General features: G+C 39.4%; 1 long non-coding RNA gene across 1 annotated transcript in view; it reads left to right on the top strand.

The window, feature by feature from the left end:
- Window positions 1-6,850: 6,850 nt before the first annotated feature.
- Window positions 6,851-8,759, top strand: part of LOC116672127 (uncharacterized) — a 2,529-nt gene continuing 620 nt past the window's right edge. Inside the window, exons 1-2 of the long non-coding RNA XR_004327471.1 lie at window positions 6,851-6,862; window positions 7,962-7,972. This is a non-coding gene — a long non-coding RNA (uncharacterized LOC116672127). The remainder of the gene's footprint in view (window positions 6,863-7,961; window positions 7,973-8,759) is intronic.

An 8,759-nucleotide genomic window follows, 5' to 3' on the forward strand; every position in this document is an offset into this window, starting at 1 on the left:
CTGTTTGGAGCAGTTTGTGAACAGTGTCCTCTGTTGGAGACGGTAAGTCTCTTTTGGGGTGGACTTTGTGAATTTCTTACTTTGTAATCCTATCACAAAAACATATATAACACTGTCAAGGAAAGGGAAAAAGCAGCTGTAGGAGAGCTGTGTGAACCGGCAACACGGTTGGCTGAGGAATAATACATTCCTGTTTGAATATTTAAAGCAACCTTACTGCAAACTAGAGGCAAATTACACATGGAGTTATTGATAAATTAGTCCTTTAAAGTAGTAATTCAACCCTCAAATGACTAATGAGTGTGTTCAATGTAGTAAATGTGTTCCCTCAATTAAGTAATTTATAAATTGTCCTCTTGGCAATCTATCTATGAACCATTTGGACATCACACAGTTTGATGTTGACCTGAGACTGAGACACATGGCTATATTTTGGCTGTTAAACACAGCATTGTGTTATATTTAGCATCCCATAGAGATATAATTATAATACGGGAGAGGCAAAGCAATAAACTTGGGAAAACGATTACAATAGCTTAAAGTTGAAAATGACTAAACTGAACAGACAAAATAAATATAAAGAGCTAATGATTAGTAATCTGACATGGTGATTTTACCCTGTTACAGTACCATCCTCACATACTGTATGAAAGTTACAGTATGAAAAAACGTCCTCATCGTCCAGCTTGTTCAATTTCACTGCAAGTACCTCCAGCATCTGCCTCATGCTTATGTCCAGATCTTAACATATCGCATTCTTCTTTCTGATGTCTGTGGTATATAATGCATTGCCCACCACAGCTTGACAACAAACCTTGCACCTTCATCTACACCATTCTACATTCCTGAATAATTTCATGTTTATGTGGCACTCTGCAAGACACGAGTCCACAGGAGTTCCACTTATATTTTACTCTAAAAACACCCAATAGTAGAAACCTGTTAAGAGAGCATTTTTGTTGTCAGGCATGCTTTATAACAATGGCAGCCTCAGGACAGGAGGGACTGGACATAAATGAAAACGCTGAATATCAGGGTAGAGAGCATACAGCTTCCACTGACGTGAGCTTTACTCAGAACATGCACAATGTGTAGCTAGACAGAAAAACCTGTATTTCTTAGCTCAGGGACTGTGAAATTAAATTGAATAATGTGGACAGCGGGAGCTGAGGCCCGGCTGAAGATGTAGCTCTCTAGTGTCAACACACATCAATAAACAACCTAATAAAAACGCCCCGTAGTCAAAACATTTCAGCTGCTGTTCCTCTTTCAGACGTGCTGGAAACTCACTGCTAAATGCTCACGTACAAATCGTCCTATGGTCTGTGTCCTACAGGTGGCTGCTGTGAGTCAGCATGTCATGTCGCGCTGCCATTTGCAACACCTCTCACCTTTTGTCTTGTCTTACTTTCATGTTGCCCTCTTCCTTTCACTGCTTCCGATCTCTGGTGTCCCTCTTTTTCTGTCACCATACCTTCTTTCTTTTCCCATAGATCGAAATGGACACAAATCCACACAAACACAAGGACCACAAACACCAGGGCAATAACATAAGGTGGCTTGATCCGTTAACGGACCATATTGGTCTGATTCTTATCTGTCTGTCTCTGTCTTTCCCATCATTTCCATAAAATCCTTTTTCTACAGATGTGAGAGAGCAATTGATTGACAGGTGGAAGTAGCCACAGCAATACACAGCTGATAAGGATCAGTGTGTGCTGCTGATTCGCTGTCTGCTGATCCAACCGCAGGCATCGGGCCTCAAGCTTTTAAGATGAAACACCACTCTCTGTGTGTGTGTGTGCGTGTGTGTGCGTGTGCATGTGTGCGTGTGTGCGTGTGTGTGTGTGTGTGCGTGCGTGCGTGCGTGCGTGCGTGCGTGTGTGTGTGTGTGTGTGTGTTGGGGGATCAAGGATAATCCAAGATCTTGTAAATGATAAACGTTAAGAGAAAAAGTTAAATAATATAAGTCTTTTGCAAAGCAACTGACACTTGCAAAGCACAAGTTATATTTTAGACATGAACCCATTTTTGTTAAGAATAAAGGAGGTATGTTTCACAAACGTCATGGTATATTGCATGACTTAGTTTTGGAGTCACACTTTGCCATATCTGTTTTTTTCCACTAGCCTTTAGATTCAGCGTATGGCTGCACTTCAACCAAAGAGATATTTAATTGAATGTGTTTTACAGCATCTTAACTCATTACAGATTCTATTCTCTTTTACAAATCAGAAACTGCAAATGACTGGGCTATGGAGATAATACCCTTAAAATGCCATTTCTAAAGGGTATTTATTGCAGGTACGTTTAATAGCTAGCAGTCATAGGAAAATATCTTGATACATGTCATTTAACTGACGATTTCATCCAAAGCGAGTACAATTGCAATGTATGTCAGACGTGGCACGCCTCTTGAGCAACTATGGGTTAAGTGTCTTGCTCAGGAGAAAAGTTGGTTGATGTATCGCAGTGGAAATTGAACCCAGATCTCCCACACCAAAGGTATGTATCAAGTCCACTGCACCATCACCACCCATTTTGAGTCATAAAATGCACTGTCCGTAAACTAGGCTAATGTTGCTGTTGCAACCACCTTACAGTCACTTTCAACTCGCCACTCGAGTGAGTCAGCGGAGGCACTGCAACCACGTCATTTCTATCAATTACAAAGTAGTTTAAGAAAAGGCTGCGTTCAAATTGATTGGAACATGTACGTGTTTGTTCAAATATGTTCAAACTTGATTTGTCTTTTTTCTTTTTAAGTGACAATCCAGTAAACACTCGTGTCCAGCTAGTGTATATTTCCCTTGCCTGTAGAAGGCACACATACGCAAGCGCTGCAGGTGTGAAAAGGGCTATTGGATGATATGAGCTGGACCTGATTTCAGGTGCTTCACATCAATGACACTGTGTGTGAAAAGCAATGATGTGCGTGTTAAAAGAACAGGCAAGAAATAAACACACACACACACACACACACACACACTTGCCCACGCTCACAAACACATCCAGGCGCAGGTGTTCGTATCCCATCAAACATGTTATTTCCCACTTGACCAGCCAGAAGGATAATACTATGTTGCTGTACAAAGAGACTGCACATGAGGCCAACAATATACCTCCCTTCTACAGCACGTCATTATGCCAAATTCTCTCTCTCTCTCAGATCTAACATTTTTTTGTTTTTTTGTTTTAAATAAGACCGATCAGCCATATTGGACACTGTCTAATTAGTTTCTCACACATACAGATTTCACTGAAAGAATTGGAGCACAAGTTCAGCCAGGAAAAAAGAGCAAAATTCAATGTGTTATCCAATAATCATGCAACAGGAATAAACAGGTAAGTGGTGAAGCAATAATTCAGACAACATCATTAAGAGAACGTCAACAAACTGAATGCAAAAAAAACACATTGTGTTAGAAGCAGTCACACAAGAAGTCATGGCTAGGCAACCATATATTCATACCTATCTGTCACTTCTTGCTTTTGATTATTCCTGGTCTCTCACTCAACCTTCACTGCTAAAGCCTCTCTCACTCCCCAACAAGCTCTGTCACCAGCTCTTCATTTTCCACCTCTCTGTCTTTCACTTAACACCCCATCTCCCCCAATCCTTTTCACGTTACCTCTTCCTGTGAATTCCCTCTTCTCTCACGTGCATCCTTAACCCCCTCTCACATAATTCATTTCCTTTGCCTTTCTTTTTTCTTTTTTCTTTGTCTTCCCTTTTGCACTTAAAGACTGAAGAGGGAGGATAATGGAGTAGGTGTGTGGAGGGGAGTGGCTGTGGGCTGACAGAGAAAGTCCCATCTGCAGTGAGCTCATTAGAAGATGGCAGGAGAATTGGCGGCATCCACACACTAGCAGGCATCCACACAGCCCTCTCTCCATGTCTGTCTTTCTCTTGCTACATTGCTGCCTCAATGGACTCATTCCAACATCTCTCTCTCTCTCTCTCTCTCTCTCTCTCTCTCTCTCTCTCTCTACTCCTCAAATTCCTGCTCTCATTAATCACTACGATATACAATACACAGCAGCAATTGGTGACTGCTTTTACCACCTTACAGTACTATGAGGCCATATATTTTTTGTACATGCATCAGTGGAAATCAAGCCATAAATCCAAAGCACTGTTAAAGCTGGACAGCTTTTATTCTTCTCTTTCTTTTCTTTATTTTGCAACAAAAGAAGGAGTGGGATAGATTACTGATTGGAAAGATTAAATGCTCAGGGATACTTCAGAAAGCTGAATCCCTAACTGCTGCCTGAGCTTGACCCTGCTTTTGTAGATAATGCCATGAAGAAGGGCTGGCCGATATATCAATGTTGCATCAATATTGCGATATGAGACTAGATATCGTCTTAGATTTTGGATATATTGTAATATGGTTAGTGTTGTTTTTACCTGTTCTTACATTGCTGCATTCCAGTAGAGTGATGTCATTTTCTGAACTTACCAGACTGTTCTAGCTGTTCTATTATTTACCTTTACCCACTTTGTCATTAAATCATTTCTGGAGAATATTTATAAAAAATCTCATTGTCCTCTATTAAAAATCTTAGTGTTGTTTTTGACAGTTCATTCACTTTCAGTAAAGAAATAAGTGCAGTTGTTAAGACCAGTTTCTTCCAGTTCAGACTTCTAGCTAAAATAAAGGCCTATCTTCCTCCCAAAGACCTTGAAAAAGTCATTTATGCTTTTTTGACTGCTCGGCTGGATTACTGTAATTCATTATACATGGGTCTACGTCAGAAATTTTTAAATTGCAACAAGTTGGACCAAAACGCAGCTGCTTGGCTTTTAACAAAAATAAAAAAACGTGAACACATAACGCCAGTCTTAGCCTCCCTCCACTGGCTACCTGTCCTTTATAGGATAGATTTTAAAATCTTATTGCTTCTTTTTAAGGCCTTAAATGGTCTGGCGCCACCTTATCTGGCTGTTGTCTTATGCCACCATTCTCCAGTCAGAACACTGAGGTCAACAAATCAGCTGCTCTTGGATGTCCCGAGATCAAAGCAATATTTACTGTTGTTATTTATGCATTTGACATAAACCCTGTTCAGCACTTTGGTCAACTGTTGTTTTTAAATGTGCTATAGAAATAAAATAGACATTGACGTTTTTTTTAAAGCACCAATAGTCAACCATACAATTCGTCGCATTATCAACATTGAGGTATTTGGTCAAGAATATTGGGATATTTGATTTTCTCTATATCGCCCAGCCTTACCATGAAGCTACCTGACAGATGAATGGGGGGAATTTTCTAACAGTGCCTTCGGTCTGTCTCCCACAGTGGTAAAAATAACCATCATTGTACATCCATCATATTTGCTCAAAAGCCACTGGAACGTAAAGTGCAAGTGCAGATTTAAACCGACAAAGTACGGCCGTTGAGAGCTCCAGTCTAGGCTGTTGTAATATGATGACACTGTCTACTCCTTTCACCTCGAAACTACAAACACTGTTCAACATCTTTTGTGGTTTCAATGTGAAGGTCCGCAGTTGACAAGGATACACACTTGAACGCCTGGTTGAACACAGGGATCCCCTCATCAATACACCACACTGACTGTGACTCATTAAGTGCATTGGAAAGTGCCTAAATATTAGAGCTGCACGTCGGGAAAATATACGATATCCAATAACGTTGAAAACTGTGATAACAAAATCACTTGCGATAAATAAAAAGATGTTATAGTGTACTCAGTTCTGCCTTTCTGCTGCTTTCAGTATTCTGCTTAAAAACAGCAAATTGCTTAATCAAGTTAAAAATACAGGAAAGAAAATTTTACTTTTTTAATAAATTGAACATTGAATTGAACATAAAATGCACCACAAAAAAAAGAGAAAAACTGAAAGATACATTTTAAAGTGTAGTTTTCTACTGATGCTCTCTTTCAACTAACTCAACAAAAAACTCTTTTAGTGTCTGTTGCAGTATGTCACAGCCTGTTGATGCCTTTTCAGTGTGTTTATTGCGCATCCCTACTAAATATACAAAAGGAGCAACACTGCCCAACACTGAAAATGTGTTGCCGGTCCAGTATTTCTCTGGATATTAAATAAGGAATTAAAAAAAACTCATCTACCAACGCAGTGCAGCATTACTGGCAGGGGTGGATACACTCCTGATGGAGCAAGCTGCTGATGTATGTTATTATTTAAACAATTATAATTAGACAATTTCATGACTGAGTCACATGGACACACTCAAGCACCAAAGTATAATATCTAAACATTACCTGGACTTTGCCATGAGATAGCCACATTGGGTGCACTGCAGCACCCTTTAGGGAAAGAAGAGTAATATTACAGGTTTAATGGTGCTTAACATGTATGTAATCTTGTAACAATTCCACAGTAATGGGGGTATTGTAAAAGTGTCCATTAGCGGTGGCACATCAGGGTTTTCTTTATGTCATTAAACAAGCTCATAAGCATCAAGTCAGCTGATTGATGAGCATACTGAGGCTGTCAATTAGCGCCTACCCTGTGTCTATGAATATGCAATCATTATTGGCAAGTATGGATCCAATGGCAGCCAGTTGCCTGAGGCCCATTCACATTGCATTCTAGTGAGTAGATGGAAGAAAACACAAACGACAGATAGCACATAACAGTACAGAAGGACATCAAAGTGTTGACTCAAAGCATTGGCTCTTCTTGGGGGTGATTTATGTTCTACAGTTATCTTCTTTTCTCTGTGAGCTTTTTTCTTTTCTTTTAGTCAAGTAGTTCTAGTAGTCTAGACATACAGCGCATCGCAGAAGCCACGCCCGGGGAACAATGGGAAGACTGACAATCACATCTGTATCCACTTTTGTCTTCATGAAAGCTTGTTTTTTTCAGGTTAGCAGCTTATAAAACCTTAAGTTATGGGTTATTTACATTGTAAAAGGAGTGAATATCACCACACAGCAGCCTTTAGGCATTTTTCTGTTGTTTGCTCGCAGACGAAATTAACGAGGAGGCACCTTCACGCAATACACGTCAACGGAGAGCAGAGAGTTCTGTCTCAATAGGTAGCAATGACATGAACAAATCTACAAAATAGAGGTTTATTATTGTCAATAAATCACCATTGCCTAATTTTTATTTTTTTATTTAAAAAAAATAAATATATATATATATATATATATTTCTACTTGTATTCATGTATTTTGACTGATTTTTATTTCTCCAGAAGACGTTTGCAAAATAGTTTGTTGTGTCTTGAAATTCCTTGTGGGATGGGCCAAATGTTTGGCATGGCACAAATAAAATTAAACTAACTAACTAACTCTTCAGGGGATGTTCACTGAGAGGCAGCCTCTCTTTTGCAGGAACGCCCTGATCACTTTCACACAGTTACACACATTCATACCTGGAAGCTGCCCAGTACCACCACAGTCTGCTCTGCTGGCCGCGAAGCGGCTCCACTGGAGCGGTTGGAGGTTAAGGACCTTGCTCAAGGGCACCTCAGTGGTGGTAATGAGGGAGGGGCAAGCGCTGCTCTTTCACTTTCTCCACCCAGATTTTTATGCTGAACCAACAACCTCCCGGTCACAAGCTCTTTTTCTAACCTTTAGGCCACCACTGCCTAAAGATAGGCGGTACATCAAGCCGATTAATAGGCAGCCTAGAGTGATTAACATGTTTAAGAAGCCATAGAAGAAGTGAAGATCCACTACGTGTAATACATTTTCTTCACACCTAAAACAAAGAAAGGCTGCTGTTTGCTACTGTGTGCAGCACTACAATTGTTAAATTGGTAATTTATGTTATTTATGAAAGTTCTCATAAGTTTGATAAATTCTGCTAGTACACTAAACCTAATGTTTTCATCGAAAATGTTATTTGACAAAGTTTTTCTTCTTCTTACCTGTTTTGTTTATTTAATGTATTTTTTAGAATTGATACAAGATTTTTTTTTACATTATATATTTTTAATTCAAGCATACAAGTCCAGATTGGTGAAGTGTTCAATAAATGTTTTTGTCAAGAGATGTTGTGTATCTAAAGTAATTATTTGCATTTTATCAAAATAAATTGGCAGCACTTATTGGCCATCGGCTGACCCTGATTTCTAAAGATCGGCATCGGCCAAAGAAGAACCCATATTGGTCAATCTGTGCTATAGAGATACGTCTCCATTAAAGAAAACAGCTATTTTTGAGCATTCATGGAGAGTTTAATTTGATAGCAGTTACTATCTGGACTAGATAATTAGATAACAGTAAACAATACACAGCCAATAGCTTTTCTTCAAACTCATGTTGTCAAATGAATAGTATGTGTGTCTCAGATCAAAGAGGTATATTTGCCATCGGACCTCATAGCTCCTTTGAAGGAATCTAATCATCTAATCCAATATGTAGGTTCTTAAAGAAACAAATGGAAATGAATTGCATTTATATAGCGCTATTCTATTCTTAATGAGTACTCAAAGCACTTAACACACTACAGGCAGCATTCACCATTCACACACACACATTCATACACTGGTGGCCGAGGCTGCCATTCAAGGTGCCAACTGCTCATCAGACAAACATTTGGAGTTCAGTGTCTTGCCCAAGGACACTTTGATATGTAGACTGCATGAGCCAGGGATCAAACCACCGACCTTTCAATTGGTGGATGACGGCTTTACCACCTGAGCCGCAGCCCTAATAAAAGTAATAAGGTATACTGGGAAAACGTTACAAACTCTATAATCCATATTACTGGGCAATATAGAGAAAATCAAATATCACGATATTCTTGACCA

Source organism: Etheostoma spectabile, chromosome 22 (genome assembly GCF_008692095.1).
Source record: "Etheostoma spectabile isolate EspeVRDwgs_2016 chromosome 22, UIUC_Espe_1.0, whole genome shotgun sequence".
NCBI classification, from domain to species: domain Eukaryota; kingdom Metazoa; phylum Chordata; class Actinopteri; order Perciformes; family Percidae; genus Etheostoma; species Etheostoma spectabile.